This window comes from Vicia villosa, unplaced genomic scaffold (assembly GCF_029867415.1).
Source record: "Vicia villosa cultivar HV-30 ecotype Madison, WI unplaced genomic scaffold, Vvil1.0 ctg.000488F_1_1, whole genome shotgun sequence".
Classification (NCBI taxonomy): domain Eukaryota; kingdom Viridiplantae; phylum Streptophyta; class Magnoliopsida; order Fabales; family Fabaceae; genus Vicia; species Vicia villosa.
In genome coordinates this window covers 435949-461048 of record NW_026705237.1, presented here as the reverse complement: position 1 = coordinate 461048, position 25100 = coordinate 435949, and the positions used below count along the sequence as shown (strand labels likewise).

Sequence of the window (25100 nt, the reverse complement as noted above, 5' to 3'; positions counted from 1 at the left end):
TTTTCAACCATAGGTAGGACTATATATATACTAATATAATACCATTATAATATCCAAAATTATATATATACATCATTATGTCAATCAAACTAAATCTCTAACATCAACAATATATTATACTTCAAATATTAATTGGCAACAATATGAACAAAGTTAGTAACCATATATTCTGGAGTACTATAATATTCTCTTCAAATCGACATAAATCCTACTACATGAATAGCTGATGAATATAAAATTGACACAATTCCTCTTTGATTTCTTCCAACTTAAGTTTCGGGTAAGAAGCAGCACGGAATTCGTCAAAGTACTACAGAATAAAAACATAATATGAATGATTTAGTTAAATGTAATAAATTATAAGAAGTTATCTAATTAAGTTATAAATCCATACCGTGATTGGAATCTCTAATTGATTCATTTGAAGGATTTCTTTCATAAACCTCAAAACAAAGTATCCGCAGTCTGAACTGTTCCGCTGTATCGGACACTACATAGAAAAACAAATAAGAAATTATAGTTGTCTTGTTTTATCAAGTAGCATAAATATTATAAGAAAAATTGTGAAAAATAATGTACCTGCACTTTGATCCAAGTAATGTTGTTTGATTTAGTCCGGGATACCTGTGCGTCTCGTTGACTTCGGAACACTTGTATTGATCTAACAAAAATATAAAAGCATATATTTAGATCAATCTCACAAATAATTAAATATATAAATATACAAGAATATTTAGAACGATCCCACTTACAAATCAATAATTTCCTTCATAGCCGGATAATTGCTCCACTCACCATCTACCGAATTCAGAAAATATACAACTTCTCTTATCTGGTTGATAGCAAGCAACAACCAGTGTGCTCTATAAATTAAAACAATAGGTTATATAAAAATTTTGCTACGCAAAAGAAACAAAGATTAAATGAACCAAGAATGAGAAACTAACCCTACTGGTCGGGTATTATACGCCCAAAGAATCAGACTTTCTGTATTGCCGGATGACATGAATCTATCGACTAAGCGCTGTCTAACTGATTCCGGTTCCGAATCAATTGTCATTCCGCTGCAATGGGCGGAAGACACGAAATGGAATCTGTTTGACAATGCAGTCCCACGCAACACTCTGTCATGCAACAACCTTAAATAAAAACATTATAAACATATTAGCGGATGAGTGAAAAACATAATAAACATAATGTGTAAATAAATTGTTCGACTAATTAAATAATATATCGGATAAGTGAATATTACCGGATGTACGAGTGCATATTAGCGACGCCTAGTTGTTCTTGCGTAAAAATCTCTTCCAAGTCATCTATTGCAATATGTGAAATGAATTCAACACCAAAGATACCTTCCTCCATATTGATTTGACGGAGAGCACCTTCCTTCAAATCGGACATATCAACAAGTGTTCCGAGCGTCGTCCGATATCGAGGAAAAAAAGCACCACCTTTTTTTGCCGCTTGCTTCGGAGGACCCTTAGGCGGTACGCTACGAACGACCTGTGTCACTTGTTGTGACTCCCGAGCAGATGCCTAAAAATCAAATAACGATCGATAAAATATAAAATCATGGAGTTTTACATTCAAATTATATATTAACATCTTAAATGTACCTCTTTTAGTGATGCAACAGACTCCTCCTCCTGTAAAATCCCTTTGCCCTTAATTGCGGGTTTTGTAGGAGCAGTCTAAAATTAAAATGTAAAAAATAATTAACGTAACGGTGCAAAATTGACATTCGAAAACTAAATGATTCATAATGGTTTTGAATATACCTCATCACCAATGATAATGAGCTCCGAGGGCCATGCAACAAATGACCCTATTGCATCTCGCAGCAATGTCGTCTCTGAGACCATGTCAGGTACCGGTAGCACCGCATCATGATCTAATACAACATCCACCGATACTTTCAGGTGTCCATCCGGGAGCGGTCTATGGTGAAGTAAATCTCCCACAGTGTTGTGCACTTTTCCCTTGCCAACTAGGCGATAAGACGGTGACGATAAGTATAGTTGGCAAGAAGAAATACCCTAAACCAATAGTAAATATAAAGTCATTATCGTTAATAAAATAGAACAATTTGTAAGGAAAAGAAATTTATAATTACCTCGGGAAGTTTTCTTTGACAGTTGAAACTAGCTTTATCACTAGTTTCTTTCACCGATGCAGTATTGCACTTTTCTCTCATATACATATCTTTATCTCTTTGCAATTCAGAGACTTGTGCTTGCAATTCCTGCAATTTTTGCAACACTTCTTCATTTGAAGGATTTCTTCTCCTAGGATGCTTGTAAAAAGAGGTTGGAGTCACACCATGACCCTTACCCCTCACCCGACCGGGATACTCAGGAGCATCTAGTGCTCTACTAAGTATGCTCCTATCATCCTGGTCCTCACCGGTGGACACCGATTGCGACAATGTCTCCTGTAATTCATTTACATTTCAATAATTATTAGTGTAGATAAAAAATCATTTATATATTAAAAAACATTTGATTTAATTAAAGACACAATATTATACTTACACATTCAGCATAAACTCTCTGAACATCGGGATCGACAGCTCGATTCTTGCCCACACGAGCTTCCTTCCATAACACATGTTCAGGAAGTGAAGTTTCCTCACTTTTAGACTCCTCTAACTATGCATTGACACAAATGATAAAATCGTCAAATAAAACACATTTAGACAATTAATTAAAACGCATTTCTATTTACTTACAATTTTATCCTCTAAGCGTGCATATCCCAAACGCCCTTTTTTGTATGGATACGCGGGTTTGGATGCTCTCGCACTATTCGTGGCACTCCTTTTCCGAAAATCTTCATCTCTTTGATTTACAAACTCAACCCAATCTTTTTCATCAATGAAGATCTCATACATTTTTGGCCGCCCCGGTGCCTCTTCAAGAAAGTTTCCATCTTTATCCTTAAGATAGGTGTTTGTCAAAAAAGCTTTCCACCCTCTATATCTTTTCCCGGCCAAACTAAGTATGTAGCGTCTACGATCATCTGGTATCTCAAAAGTCCTCTGCAAAAAAACATACGCATAGTGTGTTAGTATAAGTAATTTAAACAATTTATCGTCAAGATAATAACAACAACCATATATGATATATACCTGAAGCTCGTCCCAAATCGCTTTTTTTTTCGCATTCAACTCTTCGCTTTTCAGATTCCATTTAGCTACGGAGACTGGAATATGCATACGAACCAGTGTACCAATATAGCTTGTCAACTTTGCAGAATTAGGACCAATTGGTTGGTTTTCAGAATTCCATTCCAATTGGTATACTAATCCTTGGTCTCTATGTCGTACGATTCCCTTCATAATGGTGATGCCTCGTGCAACTTCTTTTGCTTCAGTATCAGGTGGAGCATTTGTACCCGGAGCATCTCTTTCTTGAGCATCTCTTTCTTGTGAGTTTTCTTGTGAGTTTTCAGGTGGAGAATCTCTATCCGGAGCCATTGAACCTGTATCAAACAAACTAAAGCACATTAGTACACTATTAATAAGCTAACAATCTATACAAGTCAATGGAAGTCAAACCATGCATGTACAAGTAAATCGGGAAATTCTATCGGTACAAATCAAAATAAGCGTCAAAAAAGAAAGTTGTCGGAATTGAACGAAATTTACACGGCTATGGTAAAACGTCCCCACGGACTCAAAAATAAAGTCGGTTTTCCGAAATTCAAACCATAAGCCCGACTTTTGATTACGGGCAGAAGCAAAACCGATAAAAAACAGTCCCGAAATGTAAAGATAAGTGCATGAGCAGCTCCGGAATCGTCAAAATAGTATAGTTACATGTAAAGAAGTCGACAAACGGATACATGGTTCAAAAGTTATGTACAAAACGAGAATACGCACCAAAATTGAATAAGTACTATACTATTGAATAAAACAATTAGTACAAATTGAATAAAGCAAATTAGTCGGAATATGTATACTATTACCTTTATCACTAACGTCTCTTTCTTTTCTTGGTAGGATTGTGTTCTACGCGTCTCTTAACAACGCGGACGGTTGGATTGATCCAAATACCCTCATTATGATCATTTCTAGTACAAGATTCATTCTCATTTTGATCGTTTCTTGTACAAGATTCAATGCCAACACCAATATCACCTTGATCTTCAATGTTTTCATCAACTATTTTGTTAGATAAAAGCACTATAGACCATTTCTTACTTGTCGGATCATTGACATAGAACACTTGTTTAGCTTGAGAGGCTAGAATGAAAGGCTCATCTTTGTACCCTACCCTATTGAGATCCACTTGCAAAAATCCTGACTTATCCATTCGTATGCCACTATTATTTTCAACCCACTTGCAACCAAATACAGGAATCTGAAACTTCGCGTAATCAAACACCAAAATGCGCTCGATAACCCCAAAATATGACAAATTTGCAAATTTCGGATTTAAGTCATTCGCACTTGATATGTGCATTGCTTCAGCTACCAAGGTAACACCACTATTTTGCATAGTACTTTTATCATCCTGTTCTTTGGTATAAAATGTGTATCCATTAATTGCGTATGCGCTATAAGAAAGCACAATTACACTTGGACCATAGGCTAAACATCTCAACCTTTCTGTTACTGAAGCAGGATCTGAACGATACTTTGAATAAATAGGATCCCTAAACCACGGTATGAAACTTCGATTGTGCTCTCGTACTATCCAGCTCTCATTTCTATTTGGATTTAAATCTCGGAGAACAACCTTGTGCATTTCAACATACGGCTCAACCTCAATCTCATTGTGCAGAACATACAAGTGCGCTTGATCCCGTTCGACCATTGATACTGTCACAACTTTATTTCCAATTAGCATTTTTCCTTCTTTTTTTTCGACAATATGAGATTTGGGGAGTCCAATTGATTGAACATTTGACAGATATTCAGTACAAAACTCAACCGCTTCTTCAACAACGTATCGTTCGGCAATACAACCCTCCGGTCGACTTCTGTTTTTCACGTACCCTTTTAATATTTTCATATAACGTTCAGCAGGGTACATCCATCTCATATAAGCTGGTCCGCATAATTGTGTCTCTTTCACAAGATGAACGACTAGATGAACCATTATGTCAAAAAACGAGGGAGGAAAATACATTTCAAGATCACATAAAGTAACAACTATCTCTTTTTGCAATGTTGGTAAGATCGCGGGATCGACCACCTTACTGCAAATAGACCTGAAGAAGAAACACAGCTTAGTTATTGCGCTTCTTACTTTTTCTGGAAGAATAGAACGTATACCTATTGGTAAAAAGTGTTCCATTATAACATGGCAATCATGCGTCTTCAAACTCTTTAACTTGAGGTTTTTCATGGACACAAGTCTTCTAATATCTGAAGAGTAGCCTTCTGGAACTTTAACTTCACTGAGGAACTTACACAATGTTTTCTTCTCCTTTCTAGATAGAGTGTAAACAGCAGGTGGCAGATATGTTCGTTTTCCTTTCGTCACGGGTCCCAATTCAGTTCTCATTCCCATGTTTACCATGTCCTTCCTTATGTTGAGGCCATCCTTAGACTTTCCTTGTATATTGAGTAACGTACCTATGACGCTGTCAAATACATTTTTTTCAATATGCATAACATCCAGGAAATGTCTTACATACAACGACTTCCAATATGGAAGTTAAAAAAAAATTGACTTCTTCTTCCACCCACCCTTGACAAGTGAATGTGCAAAAGGCTTGCTAAACTGAGTGCTCATATCTTTCACCTTTTCAAAAATTTGATCACCTGACAAAAAAGGCGGGGCTGTACGATGTTCGGCCTTTCCATTGAATGCTTTTCTCCACCCACGGTAGTGATGATTAGAATTTAAGAATCTACGATGGCCGAGAAAGACATTCTTCTGACAAAGCTCCAATCGTGTCGTATCGGTTTCGTCTTCACAAACAGGACACGCCTTTTGACCTTTATTGCTGTACCCGGATAGATTTCCGTATGCTGGAAAATCATTAATTATTCCAAACAACATCGCCCTCAAGTTGAAACTTTCCTTCCTATACCCATCGTAAACCTCCACACCGTTCTCCCACAAAAACTTTAAATCTTCGATTAAGGGTGCCAAGTATACGTCTATGTCATTCCCTGGTTGTTTAGGCCCAGAAATTAGCATAGATAACATCATGTACTTACGCTTCATACATAGCCACGGAGGTAGGTTATAAATCATAAGAATTACAGGCCATGTGCTATGCGAGATACTTTGAATACCATGCGGGTTCATTCCATCAGTAGACAATGACAACCGAAGGTTTCTTGCTTCTTTTCCAAATACAGGATAATCAGTATCAACTTTCGACCATTGTGGTGAGTCTGCCGGGTGTCGCAAATTTCCATCAATAATTCTTTCATCTGCATGCCAAGTCAAGTGTCTTGAATCGGTCTCACTATGATACATGCGTCTAAATCTCGGAATTATAGGAAAATACCATAAGACTTTAGCAAGAGACAACTTTTTCTTATATCGAGGGGCACCACATTTAGGACACTCATTCAACGCTGCATACTCGTTTCGAAACAAAACGCAATCGTTTGGACATGCATGTATCTTATCATAGCTCATGCCAATAGAGGACAACATCTTTTTGGCCTCATACGTTCGATTGGGAAGAACATTATCATCTGGTAGCATATCTTTCATAAGGGCTAATAACTCTGTGAAACTTTTATCCGACCATCCATTGTCCGCCTTTAAGTTGTACAACTTTAACACCGCAGACAATCTTGTGAATTTTGTACAACCCTCATACAACGGTTTCTCTGTGTAGCGGGGAAAATCTGATATCGAATCCATGGGATTGACTCGAATCAATATTTCGTTTGAAATCGCCACCGCGCTTTATTTTTTCAAAGGAAAAGGGAAAAGAACGTAAAACCCAAAGTTTTGTTTTTAAAACAAGAAAGAGATCTCAGGTACGGGTGTTGATTATATGAGGGGAAGGTTTAAAGCACCCCTCATATCCATGGTACTCCACGGGAACCTTTTTGAAAATCTGTGTTATGTGTGTGCTAAAAAACGGTTTGTTTTATTTTTTAAAATAAGCTCGGCAAAGCGTTAAGCTTTGGGCCTACATACCTCCTCAGTGCAATGGAGAAGTCAGAGCTAATGTAGTTCCGCTTTTGGAAAAAAACATTTTAAAACGAATAAACACTTTGTTGTCGTTAGAGAGAAATACTCAGCCATTGATCTTGAGCATGAGAACAAACAAGTTCTTTGCATCGCAAATGAAAGAAGGGCTCCAACTCGGATAAAATCAACGAGTATGCCACTAGCTCTCTCACGCGGAAAAGATCTCGTTATTATCAATCAATTTCAAAATCGTGGGGGATAACCACTCGTTTCGACAATTAACGGTGTCTAAACTTTTGAAGAAAAGCCACTAAGGGCGAAAGATATTTTTAAGAAAAAGGTTTTGAAAAGATTGCAAACATAAGAATATTTTGGAAAAAGGGAGAAGATTTTGAAAATTTAAGAATGGGAGGAGATGAAGAGGCTAACCTAATGCATAAAATAAAAGCTAAGGAAAGAAACGGTCTAACCAAATAAGAAGCCAACACTTAACATTAAGAGCCAGGGTAGTTTTCCCATCCTTTGGATTTATCAATACCAACACATTAACACTTGGGGATCCAGATGAACTTATTGTCTTAGCACCATTTTTCATTAAGCACATTAAGATTCTGACGAAAATTGGGCAGAGTAACAGCTGTTTTCGGGTAAAATCCTTATATCAATGCCTTGGAATTAACCATCAAGGGCTTTCAAGGAAATACCTGCACACATAAACATACAACAAAACAATGCCAGACAGACAGAACAATCACAGGATAGTAATAGAACGAGTCCAGAGGTACTAGGTCCATAAGTCCGAATCTCCAAAGCGCTAGGGATAGTAACCGATAGTCTAAAGAGAACCTTATGTATTTTTTAGATTTTGGTTATTTATTAGTGTTTTAGCGAAAAAGTAAAGTATGGTCCAAGTGGACAAAAGAAAAAATAACGGAAACATAAACATATGTCCAAGTGGACAAAGAGAAAATGACGGAAGGTAAATATGATGAAATGATAAAGTAAAGCGATAAAGCGAGAAATATAAAGAGCGGTAATATAAAGAGCGGTATAGTAAAGGTGCGGAAATTAAAGTTAGTTGTTAAGTGTTAAATATAACCATCTTGAAACTTGTCAAGTATGTTATCAAAGTTAGTAGGAAAATCTATGGTGAGTGAATGATGTACTCGGATTTAAATTCAATGGGGTTTATCAGAAGCTTGATAGAATCATAGCGACTACACGATAAAAACCTCCACAAGTCTTAAATCAACCGCATACAATTCTCTTCCTTATTTGATCTTTTTATTCGGGACACGAAATATTGCGCTATGTTAAGCAGATCGCAAAGTGATTTATGTAGAAATCACCCTACAACGAGGCCGGTCAAAACTTTATGTGCTAATGCATGCGAGAAGAACGATATATAGATCGCCTTCCGAAAGCAATACCGCACGAAAAGAAAATAGGTAACGATCTAGTCTTTACTAAGAATCCATAAGAATTCTCAAAGTATTAAGACTTTCATCGATCAAAAGAAAAAAAGGAGAAGGAGAAGATAAAATGCATAAAGATAATCAACTCACACTATCATTAATATCATTCATCTAATATTATGGATTTGGTTCTTTCAAACCTATCAACATCCTAGATCCAATGATATTAATGAAATGGAGGAATAAGAATAAAATTCACAAAAGATAATCAACTCACACTATCATTAATATCATTCATCTAATATTATGGATTAGGTCATTTCAAACCTATCAACATCCTAGATCCAATGATATTAATGAAGTGGAGGAAGTAGGAAGCCAAAACAAGCATAAAAAAGGCAAAAAAAACACATTCTGCCAGCAGGAAATCGATTTACCTCTGTAGGAAATCGATTTCCTGAGTGCAGAGTTCAAATTTTGAAAAAAAATAAGGTGGAAATCGATTTCCTACAGAGGGAAATCGATTTCCTGCACGCAGCATTCAAAAAATCAGCATTAGGAGGCATAAAACTTGACTTAAGCAAACATACAAACACCTTATGATCACATATCCATTGGAGCACGAATTTTCATTCAAATCACCATCAAATAGCACCAATATAGCATCAAAGATGCATTGAACACAAGCAACAAAGATCTACATCTTAGAATTGATAAATTTACCAATTCTTGAATTAAAGTGTTGAAGTAGCTTCAAGAACAAGCACAAAGTGTAGATCCTTCAAGTATGGAGATGAACAATCAAAGAAAAGAGTGAAATGTAGGAGGCTTAGTTCAAAATTAGCAAGATTCAAGGTGAATCTCACTAATCTAATGAAAATGAACTTTGGGTGAGGGTTTTGGAAAGGGTGAGAAATGAATTTGCAAGCAATTTTTTGGCTTTCCAAGCTTGAGAAATGAGAGAATAGAGTGCTCTATTTATAGAATTGGAGCAAGAGTAGTGGCAAATTGGTCTTTTTGTGTTTGGTAATTAGCTTGTGTTTAATTGGTGATTAAAGTGGCAATTAAATGGTAAAAATGGTAAAATGAGGTTAAAGTGGGTTTAATGAATGAGTTAATTTTGATGAGGTGGAAAATTGATAAAATGATCAAATAAAAAGGTGCCAAAATGATGTCAAGCTTCCCTCCTTATATTTTTTTGATTTTTGCGCACAGGAAATCGATTTCCCACAGGGGTAAATCGATTTCCATATTGAAAATTTCAAAAATTCCCTTTCTAGCACTTTTTTGATTTTTGCTCGATCTTTTTCCTACAAAACACAAACAAGGGAAACAAAATGCATATTTTTGTATTTTGGTTAGTATAAAACAAATTAAAGAAAATTAGGTGCTTGATAGTTCCCCTCAAAGACGAAGCAAACATAACACCGAAAAATGAAATCTCAAGATTGTGATCTTGATTAATGATTGAGATGCAAATGATGTATGATCTTAGGGTCAAAAATTGGGGTATGACAGATGCCCCTATTTAAGTTTCTTCTTTCCGGAGATGTGAGGGTTAAAATCCTCAGCTCGACGTAATTGAAGAGACTTAAATATAAAACACACAATTTTTGAACCTAAGGTATAATGCGATGCTAATGGATGCATTAAGTATGATTATGGAATAGAGAGGAGTATAACACTACTGGGGAGATAAGAAAGGATTCCACTGAGGGAAAAGGTATGTGTCATCCAGGGATAAAACTTGGATTCCACAGGAGAAAGAGACAGTCAACAGAAGCTTTCAAGATAAAACATGATTGCACTTTGAGAAGAGAATATCTGAGGCCTACATGAATGTGGCTACATCAAAATGAATATCAAGGTAAAACATGATTGGACAACATCAAATGACAACCAAGGTAAAACATGATTGGATATCGTCAAAGGACAATCAAGGTAAAACATGATTGGATAATCATCACAGGTCCATCAAGGTAAAACATGATTGGATGTCATTAAGGGATAATCAAGGTAAAACATGATTGGATAACATCAAATGACAATCAAGGTAAAACATGATTGAAAAATACCAAATGACAATCAAGGTAAAACATGATTAGGTAACACCAAGGTCAATCAAGGTAAAGCATGATTTGAACTTTGGGAAGAATGTATCAGAGACGTTCAAGATAAAGCATGGACGAAGCAACATCAAATGACAATCAAGATAAAACATGATTGAAGGTAACCAAGATAAAACACGGTCGAAAGTGATCAGGATAAAGCATGATTAGAGACAATCAAGATAAAACATGATTGAAGGGAAACAAGATAAAACATGGTGTAAATCTTTCAGGAATGACACTAAAAGAAGAAAAGATACATCTAGGAACAACACTAGACGGACAAGTCAAACAAGTATCTGTTTTGGATAGGTGCCAAGTAAGTTGGACTTTGATCTCAAGGTGAAGATGTTGATAGCAACAGAACCTCGAAAAATGCAAATGAGTATGAAATTTGTTTCAATGCATGATGTTTAATTTTTCTATGCATGATATATGATCAATGCAATGCAATTGTTTGTTACAACTGAGGTAGACTCTTTTGTGAGGCACGAAAGGAACTCGATTCCTCAACACGGGAACTCTGCCAATTCTGCTTACGAAGAAGATGCTTGGACATACTTCTATTACAATGGTAACTGTATCAAAACAATGATCCTTTGAGAAGGGCTGATAAAACTGCTTGGGGATTGCTGAAGAAGATTGCCCCTGATTCACTAATTGTTGCAAGTTAACTGATCATGGCTTCAGCTGGAATGTATGTTGGGATGGCTTGCCCCAGTACAAGTATTGAAATGATATTCTGATCAACAAATCTTGAATGAACATCTGAACAACAGAATCTTGAAATAACGTGCCCCTGATAGGATCACTGATCAAATTTCTCGACTGTTTGAACTTCCTGAAAGATGAGTGCTTACTTGCAAATAAAATGTTCATTCAAGAATGGTAATTTTAATGCAATGCTCAAAGAATATTTTTGAAATCAAAATCATTTTTGGAATGATGTTATTGATGTAAAGCAAATGGAATCACTGGTCAAAACATAAAGGTTGAGACGTTCAAAGTGAAAGATAAAGCAAAGATACGATATCAAAGCAAATGATTGGAAAATCTCATGGGAGTCAGCTTACGCAACCTTGTTGTAGTATGCTTTCAAAATAAACCTTGCCTCAATTAGGTCTTTCAAAGGTTGTAACGTGGCCAGGTTCACGGTTTAAGAAACAAAGGATATAAGGCTCAAAATTTGATTGTACCCACCCCATCTTCGTGATGATCTCCAGTCCTAAAACTCAGTTAATTCAACTTATGCATTCAGGTTCCAAGAGACTTCTGGAATTGCACCTTTGATAATGATGATATTTCACAAGCAAAGAGAACTTTTGAGATGGCGATCACTTCTTCCTTTTGGTAGTCACAACATTGTGTTGTTCAGGAATTTATTGACTTCTCTTTTTCATCTTTTCTTTTTATATATCCCTAACTTTTGCCTGAACTGTTTATTTTTGTACTTGCAGTCAGCGGGATGCCTTTATTTTTGCCTAAGTCGTTTTTGGTTTTGACTTAGCAGGCTTTTCTTTGTATACCTTTTTTTCATTTTTTTTAAAAGATAATGACTGCCTTGCTTAATGATTGATGAACCATCATTGGCTTTTGATTGACATCTCCAACATTTCTTTGATGTATGCGGAGGAAAGCTTGCGATTGAAGCACTTGTTGAAAGGTGTACTGAATGATTCTCTTAAAATAGAATGCACAGCCAAATTAACTGAGAACTACCCTGCCCCAGGTTTAAAACGTGTTTTTTCGTACAGAAAGAAACACCAACTTCGAAAGCTCAGAGGGGTTGACAAGGGATTAACTTCCTTATTTCTCCAGTGTTTGGGAATTGAAACAATGCCTGTACATCATCAGCAGAGTTTTATTCGAAAGCATACAGTTCAACAACTTGGGTATTTCGTTGTCATCATCCTCCCTCCAATCTTTGCATAAAACACAAATTTGATAGAGAAAGAAAATGGAAGAAAAAGTTTTGTAAAAGAAGGTATAAACATAAACATAGTGGATGTTAATGAATTCAAAATATGCAATGCTCATTTCATTAAAATCACCATTCAGAAACAAACAAAGTCTAAAAGTAAACAGCACAATAAAGGAAATACAAACAGTACAGAATCAAGGCCTAGTGACTAATCAGCAACAAAGATGAGCTATCTCGTCTGAAACACTTGGCTTTAGGAAAAACGGGCTTTGACTTGTCTTCAGCCACTCTGATCTGGTAAAGGATTGGTGACGACATTAGGACCCATATCTTTGAAAGAAAGCATCTTTGATCTCACCAACTCTTGAACTTTTTCCTTCAGAGGGAAACATCTTTCTAAATCATGGCCTGCTGCACCTTGATGGAAAGGACAATGAATGTTAATGTAGAGTCCTACGAGGCACTGATCGAGGAAAGAAAACAGGCGTTTCTTTCTCTACTTCAAAATATGAATTACATGACACAACAGATGGTTGCCCTTGAGTTGGAGTAGCAATGGAAAAGGCTAAAGGAGTACCCACTTTCTTTGTAACAATCGGAGGAATGTTGCATTCTCTCTTCAACAAGACTTGCAGGATTTCCACAATCAGATCCATCTGGCTTTTCAACTGGCTAACCTCTGCTCTTAGCAACTCTTGGTCTTGTTGAAGTTCTTCCATACTCTTTAGATACATGCTTCTAGTTCAATGTGTCGAGGAATCAACTTGACAGATAAGCAAACCACTCTAAAGATGGAGACAGACGAGAATAAGTCTTCTGGACAACCTGGATGTATGTATGCAAATGATGCAATTGCTGTTTTTTTTGTTTTTATTTATTTTATTTTCAAAGAATTCAAGTTATTAATTTGTAAACATCAAAACATGAAGGAGGTAAATCTTAAATTGGATCAAAGCTTTGATCAAGTTATCATCAAGATCAATCATCCATTTTGGTGGATTAAGGTTTTCACCTCATCGACACCCAAGATCCATTGAGTTTGATGAAACTTATGATGTTTACAAAGAAAGATCTATGAGTTCCTTGGAAATCAAATGAATGCATGGATGTATGGTTTATGCATTAATCACAATCAAGATCACATATGGTCGCACAAACAGGGTTCAAAGGTTCGACGTCACGAGCATGGAGTCAAAGTTAAGAACCACCCACAAAGGTATGTACTAGGGAATTTTGTACCTGCCGAACGGGTTCTACAAAGGTTCTCAGAGTTTTCAATCTTCTATCGGATATTACCGGCACGCACAATTGCTCATGGGCGCCAATAATATGCCTAAAAAGACCTCGTCTGAGCGTAGCATCGCATGACAACAAGCTCAAATTGGTACTCGAACTTGTTTCTGCGCTACATCCTAAAAAAGGCTTAGATGGGTTAAAAGGGTTCTAGGTCATTCAGCTTCTACGGACACTCACTATTGAAAGTAATAGCGTTATCACGATGATTCGTAACAACCTCTACTACCTTCCATGAGGCCTCCACTGATTGGGGTTCCACCATATGATGCTCATGTTAAGGATTGCTCTTGACATGCAACTATTGGTCTTACCACCTCCTATCTCAAGTTACTCACCAAAGTTCGGGTTAGAACTTTATCTCATCACAGAGGAACCATCGAGCACCAAAAAGAAAAAAAAGAAAATAAACAAACAAACCACACAATAATATATACAAGTAAAACACACAGATAAACAAAAATAGGCTTAACACACTTAAAACTGGATCCCCAGTGAAGTCGCCATTTTTCTGTAGCGGGGAAAATCTGATATCGAAGCCATGGGATTGACTCAAATCAATATTTCGTTTGAAATCGCCACCGCGCTTTATTTTTTCAAAGGAAAAGGGAAAAGAACGTAAAACCCAAAGTTTTGTTTTTAAAACAAGAAAGAGATCTCAGGTACGGGTGTTGATTATATGAGGGGAAGGTTTAAAGCACCCATCATATCCATGGTACTCCACGGGAACCTTTTTGAAAATCTGTGTTGTGTGTGTGCTAAAAAACGGTTTGTTTTATTTTTTAAAATAAGCTCGGCAAAGCGTTAAGCTTTGGGCCTACATACCTCCTCGGTGAAATGGAGAAGTCAGAGCTAATGTAGTTCCGCTTTTGGAAAAAAACATTTTAAAACGAATAAACACTTTGTTGTCGTTAGAGAGAAATACTCAGCCATTGATCTTGAGCATGAGAACAAACAAGTTCTTTGCATCGCAAATGAAAGAAGGGCTCTAACTCGGATAAAATCAACGAGTATGCCACTAGCTCTCTCACGCGGAAAAGATCTCGTTATTATCAATCAATTTCAAAATCGTGGGGGATAACCACTCGTTTCGACAATTAACGGTGTCTAAACTTTTGAAGAAAAGCCACTAAGGGCGAAAGATATTTTTAAGAAAAAGGTTTTGAAAAGATTGCAAACATAAGAATATTTTGGAAAAAGGGAGAAGATTTTGAAAATTTAAGAATGGGAGGAGATGAAGAGGCTAAACTAATGCATAAAATAAAAGCTAAGGAAAGAAACGGTCTAACCAAATAAGAAGCCAACACTTGACATTAAGAGCCAAGGTAGTTTTCCCATCCTTTGGATTTATCAATACCAACACATTAACACTTGGGGATCCAGATGAACTTATTGTCTTAGCACCATTTTTCATTAAGCACATTAAGATTCTGACGAAAATTGGGCAGAGTAACGGCTGTTTTCGGGTAAAATCCTTATATCAATGCCTTGGAATTAACCATCAAGGGCTTTCAAGGAAATACCTGCACACATAAACATACAACAAAACAATGCCAGACAGACAGAACAATCACAGGATAGTAATAGAACGAGTCCAGAGGTACTAGGTCCATAAGTCCGAATCTCCAAAGCGCTAGGGATAGTAACCGATAGTCTAAAGAGAACCTTATGTATTTTTTAGATTTTGGTTATTTATTAGTGTTTTAGCGAAAAAGTAAAGTATGGTCCAAGTGGACAAAAGAAAAAATAACGGAAACATAAACATATGTCCAAGTGGACAAAGAGAAAATGACGGAAGGTAAATATGATGAAATGATAAAGTAAAGCGATAAAGCGAGAAATATAAAGAGCGGTAATATAAAGAGCGGTATAGTAAAGGTGCGGAAATTAAAGTTAGTTGTTAAGTGTTAAATATAACCATCTTGAAACTTGTCAAGTATTTTATCAAAGTTAGTAGGAAAATCTATGGTGAGTGAATGATGTACTCGGATTTAAATTCAATGGGGTTTATCATAAGCTTGATAGAATCATAGCGACTACACGATAAAAACCTCCACAAGTCTTAAATCAACCGCATACAATTCTCTTCCATATTTGATCTTTTTATTCGGGACACGAAATATTGCGCTATGTTAAGCAGATCGCCAAGTGATTTATGTAGAAATCACCCTACAACGAGGCCGGTCAAAACTTTATGTGCTAATGCATGCGAGAAGAACTATATATAGATCGCCTTCCGAAAGCAATACCGCACGAAAAGAAAATAGGTAACGATCTAGTCTTTACTAAGAATCCATAAGAATTCTCAAAGTATTAAGACTTTCATCGATCAAAAGAAAAAAAGGAGAAGGAGAAGATAAAATGCATAAAGATAATCAACTCACACTATCATTAATATCATTCATCTAATATTATGGATTTGGTTCTTTCAAACCTATCAACATCCTAGATCCAATGATATTAATAAAATGGAGGAATAAGAATAAAATTCACAAAAGATAATCAACTCACACTATCATTAATATCATTCATCTAATATTATGGATTAGGTCATTTCAAACCTATCAACATCCTAGATCCAATGATATTAATGAAGTGGAGGAAGTAGGAAGCCAAAACAAGCATAAAAAAGGCAAAAAAACACATTCTGCCAGCAGGAAATCGATTTACCTCTGTAGGAAATCGATTTCCTGAGTGCAGAGTTCAAATTTTGAAAAAAAATAAGGTGGAAATCGATTTCCTACAGAGGGAAATCGATTTCCTGCACGCAGCATTCAAAAAATCAGCATTAGGAGGCATAAAACTTGACTTAAGCAAACATACAAACACCTTATGATCACATATCCATTGGAGCACGAATTTTCCATCAAATCACCATCAAATAGCACCAATATAGCATCAAAGATGCATTGAACACAAGCAACAAAGATCTACATCTTAGAATTGAGAAATTTACCAATTCTTGAATTAAAGTGTTGAAGTAGCTTCAAGAACAAGCACAAAGTGTAGATCCTTCAAGTATGGAGATGAACAATCAAAGAAAAGAGTGAAATGTAGGAGGCTTAGTTCAAAATTAGCAAGATTCAAGGTGAATCTCACTAATCTTATGAAAATGAACTTTGGGTGAGGGTTTTGGAAAGGGTGAGAAATGAATTTGCAAGCAATTTTTTGGCTTTCCAAGCTTGAGAAATGAGAGAGTAGAGTGCTCTATTTATAGAATTGGAGCAAGAGTAGTGGCAAATTGGTCTTTTTGTGTTTGGTAATTAGCTTGTGTTTAATTGGTGATTAAAGTGGCAATTAAATGGTAAAAATGGTAAAATGAGGTTAAAGTGGGTTTAATGAATGAGTTAATTTTGATGAGGTGGAAAATTGATAAAATGATCAATTAAAAAGATGCCAAAATGATGTCAAGCTTCCCTCCTTATATTTTTTTGATTTTTGCGCACAGGAAATCGATTTCCCACAGGGGTAAATCGATTTCCATATTGAAAATTTCAAAAATTCCCTTTCTTGCACTTTTTTGATTTTTGCTCGATCTTTTTCCTACAAAACACAAACAAGGGAAACAAAATGCATATTTTTGTATTTTGGTTAGTATAAAACAAATTAAAGAAAATTAGGTGCTTGATAGTTCCCCTCAAAGACGAAGCGAACATAACACCGAAAAATGAAATCTCAAGATTGTGATCTTGATTAATGATTGAGATGCAAATGATGTATGATCTTAGGGTCAAAAATTGGGTTATGACACTCTGCATCGCTTACCAACCTCTCAAACATTTTGGGACAATCCGCAAGATCTTCTTCAAGTGCTTCTGCAATCTCTTCGACTCGATCGCACTCGTATGTGTCTGTGCAATCGTCGTTTGAAGCATACTTCCTATACCAACTCGACTCAGCATTCCCGTTACTTTTCTCACCATGCATTGTCCAACATGTATAACTTCTATCAATTCCAAACCGTAGTAAATGGGATGCCAACTTATTCCCATCAACCTTACCCCCATAACAGCAACCCAAGCAAGGACACGATATTCGAAGCGGGTCTTCGGAGTGCGCAACCGCAAACTCAACGAATTCCCATACCCCTTTCCCGTACTCTTTCGACAATCGGTTTGAATTCATCAATGTCTTATCCATGTCTTAATTAAGCTAAACAAATGCTTCTTGGTTTCTCTATCAGGTACTAAGGAATTCTGTCAAGATAATAAATAGCTATCATCATAATAGAATACCTAATCAGAATACCTAATCAGAATACCCGATTTCTTAAAGAAGACATTACCTTATTTCAAGGTAATATAAGTCCACAAACCAAAAAACTGGTTCAGAGACACTAAATTGATATTAAATAGAACCATGAACAATAAACTATAAGCAGAAAATAACAAACTATAAGCAAGAAGAAAGGGATAGTAACCTGAGTTAGACTTTATGTGGGAGATGGGTAGGTTTGAATCGGCGTTGTACAAGTAGAAACCAGAGACTTCAAAGTAACTGTAAAATTAAACACACACACTACAATGATTAAGAAACTATATGCAAACTGTAGCATAAACTACAATGATTAAGAATAGATTAATATTATTTTGACATACATTTTTATATTAGCAAAAGAATAACTAATTACCTTTAGTGAAATTCAGAAACTTCTGGAACCACACACCGTAAGCTAATCTGATGTCTCTAGTGATATTCTTTTAAAAAATCTTTAATATCCCCTGAAAAATAATCATAACCCAGATGTTATAGCAATTCTAGATACATAGTACCGCAAGGTAAATCAAAGTTTAACAACTACTTAGAAACCGGGGCAGCAACTACGCATGTCAAAACAACGTCGTGAAAACGACCACAAATCATAGTCGAGTCATACAAATGGAGAAATCAAGGTGGAGCAATTATATCTCATGAGAAAACAACAATTTAGCATGTATTTTCATAACGGGGCAGCATTGATGTCTAACAAAATAAAGAGGAAAATACACTCAACTCCCTTTAGATTTAGCTAAATAACACAAACATCTTATTTAACTTTCAAAATATAATAACCATCCTCTATCGTGATATCGTGTTATTTAGAGAAATCGGAAGAATTAACTTATGTGAGTGATGGAGAGTTGAGCCTGTATCCAGAAGAAGAAGCAAGCAATAGAAGCATAGTGAAGGAACTGACTTACAATCAAAGGAGAGTGGGATTTGATTTGGATATAATGGCAAAGATATATCAGGCTATGATTATTTGTTGATAAGATATATTAGACTTGTCAAACATTGTACATGGTAAACTATACCATTATGATGAATCATAAGCCAAAGATACATAGAAAAAACTATTTGCTTGCTATCATACATTTAGAGTAAACTATACCATTATCACTTCAGGATCAAATAAGATAGCAACACAAAAACAAATTTCTACATTACAGAAATTATGAACAGAAGCAGAACCAGAAACTATTTGCTTGATATCATACTTTTAGAGTAAACTATACCATTATCTCTCATAAATGTTTCAAAGTATTCTCACAATTTGCTCTTAAAATAGTGGGAAGACTTTACCTGAACAGAAGCAGAACTGGACTTTAATTTTGACCAAGAAAAACCCTAAAATCCCACAAGACTTTGATTCTGAGAGAAGCAGCAAGAAGACAACGACGGCGGCTAGTTGAGATGACGACGGAGGGACGGAGGAGGGGCTGAGACCACGGCGGAGGGAGTGAGAGCGAGGAAGCAGAGAGTACGTGAGCGAGGAAGAAGAAGAAGATGTACGGAGGAGTTTTGGGTTTCTGAAAATAGCGTGTTTTAGTTTTATGAAAATTTTAAAAAGGGCTACCAGAGCGCTTTTCAGAAGCGCTTTCATATGCCCCTTTATACCAGCGCTTTATTACTAAAAGCGCTTTCGTACCCATCCCCTATAAGAGCACTTTCAAAAGCGCTTTCATACCCACCCCCTATAAAGAGCGCTTTTAGAAAGCGCTTTCATACCCACCCCCTATAAGAGCGCTTTTAGAAAGCGCTTTCATACCCACCCCCTATAAGAGCGCTTTTTAGAAAGCGCTTTCATTACCCCCCTATAAGAGCGCTTTTCTAGCGTGATTTTTAAATTTGTTTTTAGCCAAACCTACCAGAGCGCTTTTGGGCAAAAGCGCTTTCGTAGGTGTGCTGTTAAAAGCCAAATTTGGCGTAGTGTATTAAACATGTTTGGCTAATTTACTAGTGCTGGGATGTGAAGGTCGTCAACAGACGACTCTCTACATGTTGTCTCTTTAGGATTACCTTTATGGGTTGTTTTTGGTTTAAACACGAATCTTTCTACACTTATTTTGATCTGCCTCTACGAAAGTTGGGGCAGTGAAAACGTCGGGTAAGATCAAAGGTCGTCCGACATAAGAGATTAAGATTTGTTTATTTTTTTGTTAACAAATACCGCGAAAGCACTTTATTAACTAATTAGGGAGTCTATTATTACTAGAAAGTAATTTTAAAACTATTTACGAAAGCGCGCCATTTATAGGTTTAGGACCCGGTTATTTAGGTGAAAGCTTTTAACCCTTTAAGTTAAACTTTCCAGTCAAAAACACTTTTCAACTAGGTTAAGAGTTTGATTTATTAAAAATTGGTTTACTACTTTAACGCAATAAACACCTTTTATAAGTGACAATAGAAGGCATTAATTAGAGAGTAAATTCGGTTTAGAATCGCGAAAGCGACAGTTCCTGTTAAATCAATTCTTTTCAAGGTCGACAACATTTGCCCTGTAGGAAATCTTAACAGAGACAGTTAGAGTATTGTTTATTGATGTGAATTACATTCCAGTATTGTTATTTACCTAAATTTATTAAAGCTATTTACTTCATCATTCTTATTCTTAATGCAACCACCTTAGATAATCGCCGTAACAATCAGTAATGATAGATTTAAGTGTTGGTCTCTATGGTTCGACAATCTTTTATATTACTTTGATAGGCTGTGCATTTGAAGTTAGATTTTAGACTCGCTAAATAGACGATTAAGTTTTTGGCGCCGTTGCCGGGGACTAAATACGTCACAATTTCGCACCCTGTTGTTACACCGTATCGACTAAGGCACTTTTGTCTCTATTACTATGTATCACCAACATTTTCTCTACCAGTGGTGGAACGGGGGGGTGGGCGTGGGAAGACCACAACCACCCCTCAATTTTTTTTAATTCATATATTCTAAATTACTAAAATATCCTTATATTAAATTAAAATTAATTTTTATCTTTTCTTTCTCATTCACAATTAGGTTAAAATACAGATTAGGTAAAAAGCTTCTACCTTTCTTTTCTTTCTCATATGCATTTGCTACCGGCACCGGAATCGGAACAGGTTAAAGTGATTGGCATCTAACAGGTAAAAAGCGTTATTCATTCTTCTTTTATAAAAAGTAACAAATTAAAGTGATTGCTTGATTAGTGTTTTTGGGATTTTTAGGGTTCTTCTTTCTTGATGTGTTAAATTAGATGAACAACACATTAAATCATTAATCAATAATAATCTATATGAGTTTTATTAAGCCAATTCATAACACTGTAATTTATAAATATAGTTATACACTGTAATACGGTTTATTTAATCATTGTTGCTGCTAATTTCTAACAGTGAAGTTACCAGTATTTGAAAACAGATTAAACTTGATTATTTAAGTTTAATAATTTTTTTCTCTTTTAATTTCTATGTTCTCTAAATTGATTTTTTGATCTAATCTGATATTATAGGATAAGTAAAGATGAATAATAGGAAAATTGATTCTTTATTCAAAAGGAAAGCATGTGAAATTGAAAGAGAAGAGAGAGATGAAGAAATTATAATCCCGACATCCGAATTTGAAATAGTTCGTGAGAATCCAACAATTGAAGAGCATCATGGTTTTGAAAATTCCTTGGAATGCGATCCTAGAAAGCGTCCTCCGATTTGGCAATATCCACCAAATCAAGTGGATGCAATACGGAGAGCTTATCTAAAATGGGGTCCATATCAAATTCATTTAGAAACTATCCTTTGTCCGGTAACGTGGATCATTCAAGAAGGTTTCAACATACTTGGTTTAGCATCTTTCCATCATGGTTAGAATATTCACCATCCGAAGATGCCGCATATTGCTTACCATGTTACCTTTTTAGCAAAAAAATTAGTGGACGTCTCGGATCGCTTGTCTTTATTTCTATGGGTTTTAGAAATTGGAAGAAAGTTAGGAATGAAAAACATTGCTCCTTTATTAAACACATAGGGAAGGATTCTTTCTCACCACACAACAATGCAATGAAAGCTTGTCAAGTCTTATAGAATCAAGATGGTCATATTAGAAATGTTATTCAAGTTCAAAGTTCAAGTCAAAGAATGAATAATCGGTTACGACTCAAGACTTCAATTGACACTGTTCGTTGGTTGACACTACAAGCTTATGCTTTTAGGGGTCACGATGAAACTAGCAAATCAAGAAATCAAGGTAACTTTCTTAAGTTATTGAAACTTTTAGCATCCTACAATGATGAAATTGCAAAAGTTGTGTTGGAAAATGCTCCACAAAATTGCAAGTATACTTCACATCAAATTCAAAAAGAGCCCTTGCAAATTCTTTCTAGTAGGGTGAAAAAGAGTATTCGTGAGAAAATTGGTGATTCCAAATTTTGTATCGTTGTTGATGAAGCTCGTGATGAGTCAAAAAAGGAATAAATGGCTCTTGTATTAAGATTTGTTGATAAATTTGGTTTAATACAAGAGAGATTTTTTGATGTGGAGCATGTTAAAGACACCACATCTTTAACTCTTAAGAAAGCAATATGTGATATACTTTCTCGACATAAACTTGATGTTTCTAACATTTGTGGCCAAGGGTATGATGGTGCTAGTAATATGGGAGGAAAATGGAATGGCTTACAAGCCCTCTTTATGAAGAATTGTCCTTATGCATACTATGTTCATTGTTTTGCTCATCGATTGCAACTTGCATTAGTTACATCATCAAGAGAAGCAAACCTGTTCATAAATTTTTTGAGAAGCTGATCCTTATTGTGAATGTTGTTTGTTCTTCTACAAAGCGCCATGATAAGTTACAAGCTGCCCAATTAGAAGAAATTGCTTATTTGTTAGATATTGATGAAATTGTAACTAGTAAAGGTGAAAATCAAGTTGGTACATTGAAACGAGCTGGAGATACTCGTTGGGGATCACATTACGATTCTATTTCTAGCTTGATAAACATGTATGAAGCAACTTGTTCAACTTTAAAAAAAAATTGCAAAAGATAGAGGAAGTTATGCTACACGTGGGGATGCAGATAGTTGTTACAATTACTTGAAGGCATTTGATTTTATATTTATTTTGCACTTGATGAAAGAAATCATGGGAATAACATATATGCTTTGTCAATCTTTACAAAAAAAAATCAAGATGTAGTTAATGCTATGAACTTGGTTCGTTCAACAAAAAATCTTATTCAAGGTTTGAGAGAAAATGGTTGGGATATATTGTTTACTAAAGTGATATCTTTTTGTGAAAAGCATGGTATTGAGATTCTTGATCTTAATGATGTTCATTCAACAACAAGATTTGGACGCTCCCGCCTTGAAGAGAATCAAGTCACAATTCAACATTACTTTAAATTTAAAATCTTTTTCACTACCATGGACAAGCAGTTACAATAGTTGAATAGCAGATTCAGTGAGCAAGCAATGGATTTGTTAACTCTTTCTTGTTCTTTGTCTCCCAAGGATGGATATAAACCTTTTAGCATTGATACTATTTGTTCTTTAGTTGAAAAATATTTTCCTATGGATTTTGGTGATCAAGAGAAGAATAATTTGCAATTTCAACTCTAACATTTTCTATTTGTTACTCGTGAAGAATCAAACTTGAGTAATTTATCAACTATTCAAGAACTATGTTCGTGTTTAGTTTCATCTGGACAGGCTGAAACTTACTTCTTGATTGATAGACTACTTCGTCTTATCATGACTCTTCCTGTTTCTACGGTCACAACTGAGAGATCTATTTCAGCAATGAAAATTATTAAGACTAAGTTGAGAAACAAGAAGGATGATGGGTTTCTTGGAGATAGCATGACAGTATATATTGAAAGGGATATTAGTGCAAGCATTAGTTCTAAGTCAATTGTTGACGATTTCAAGTCACTCGAAACGCGTAAGGCATTACTTTAAGGTAGTTTTAAGTCATGTAATTTAATTTTTTAGTAATTAACTTTATATTTATTTTAACTTTAATGTTTTATTTAAAATATTATTTATATTTTATTTAAAATCTTTATTTTACGTTAACGGCCCTCCCAAATTTTTTTATCTAGCTCCGCCACTGTTCTCTACAATTATCACTCCCAATATTTTGAGGAACCACAAGATGTTCATAAATCTGACCTCGAAAGGATAATGGAGAATTTCCTTGAGACACTAACTCTCTCTAGGATAGAATCCATGATGGAGCGCTTTGTAGCAAAACAAACTGTCCAAAATGAAGAGTTTAGAAAACAAAATCTCCATATTAATGTAACCCTTAAGCAGCCGAACACTGTGGTCGAGTCCCTAGCGACTCATAACATGGCCTTGGAGACTCAAATCTCCCTGCTTGAACAAAAACCTCTAGGACCCTTTGTCATACCCCAATTTTTGACCCTAAGATCATATATCATTTGCATCTCAATCATTAATCAAGAGCTTCATCTTGAAGCATTTGAAGTTAGATTTTAGAATCGCTAAATAGCCGATCATAATGCTATCATATTGTTTAATATGTTGAGAGATCGTAAATTAAAAAATAAGGTTTAAATCTCATCAGAAGTTTAGAAATAAACTCTGTTTTGAGCGATACGTGATGTTATTGATGAATGTTTAGATTGCTTATAACTAATTGGTAAATTACATATTCTATCGGTGAATGAAATTCAATCCTGACAAGTTCTCATATCTCTGAAGCTTTATATATCATTTATCCATTTATATTTTGTAACTTTAAAATTTCAAACGTCTTGCAAACTTCCGTTTAAAATCATAGTAACTATTGAACGACATTGATATTGCACCAGTCTTTGTGGATACGAAAGAAAAACAATTACTTGCCCTTGGTTGTTCAACATCAGCGCCCCTTGTTGTTAAATTTAAATTTTCAACTATCTCAAGGCCTTATTGTTGGGAAACTCTAAGATCCATTTTAATCAAGCCATGAATAATGATGAGTAGGGCAAAGAATAATGACAATCAAAATAATTGACC

The 25100-nt window shown here is 35.5% G+C and overlaps 1 pseudogene; it reads left to right on the top strand.

Annotated features, from left to right (window-relative positions):
• Positions 1–21604: 21604 nt before the first annotated feature.
• LOC131628886 (uncharacterized) lies at positions 21605–24035 on the top strand (annotated as a pseudogene).
• The last annotated feature ends 1065 nt before the right edge of the window (positions 24036–25100 follow it).